Below are 559 nucleotides of genomic sequence, written 5' to 3'. Positions count from 1 at the left end.
CATTATGCAGTAGTGTAAACTTGGATATCGATTTTGCATTTTATCGTACAATAACCTTTACATTTCAGTTTCCACTGTTGAAACTAGAAAGTAGTTACAGGATATAATAAGAGGAATATTAGCCCTTATAAACCCCCACCTAAGTTTGTTTTTCTGTAGTTTTCTTAATTTAAGGTGAGTATGAAATTATTCTTACGTGCTACAGTTTTTTGTCAGTGTTTTCATGTTGCTCAACCCTCCGAAACCTCACGGCTCTCCGCGAAAACACTGCAGGAAGAGTTATTAGTAAAAGCTATGCTCATTTCTTCCATCTTCAAGCTTTCTCGAGATGAGTTGATAAGATTATACAAGGAATGCTTATAAGCTCATCCGTCCTCACGATTTCACCAGAAATATATTTTTTATTTTTATGTCTCTACTCATCGAGTCCCAACTGTTATACCCAGTGCATTTCGTTGCATTCTCAAGTCTTTCCTTTAAGGCAATGAAACTGGCTCTGCACCTGTCTTGTTCGCCACAGAAGTTTGGAAGTGAACTTGCCCCTGGCCAATACTGCCAT

Source organism: Macrobrachium rosenbergii, chromosome 15 (genome assembly GCF_040412425.1).
Source record: "Macrobrachium rosenbergii isolate ZJJX-2024 chromosome 15, ASM4041242v1, whole genome shotgun sequence".
In the NCBI taxonomy this organism is placed as follows: domain Eukaryota; kingdom Metazoa; phylum Arthropoda; class Malacostraca; order Decapoda; family Palaemonidae; genus Macrobrachium; species Macrobrachium rosenbergii.
The sequence above is the reverse complement of the archived record's forward strand: the minus strand, read 5'-3'. Positions refer to the sequence as shown.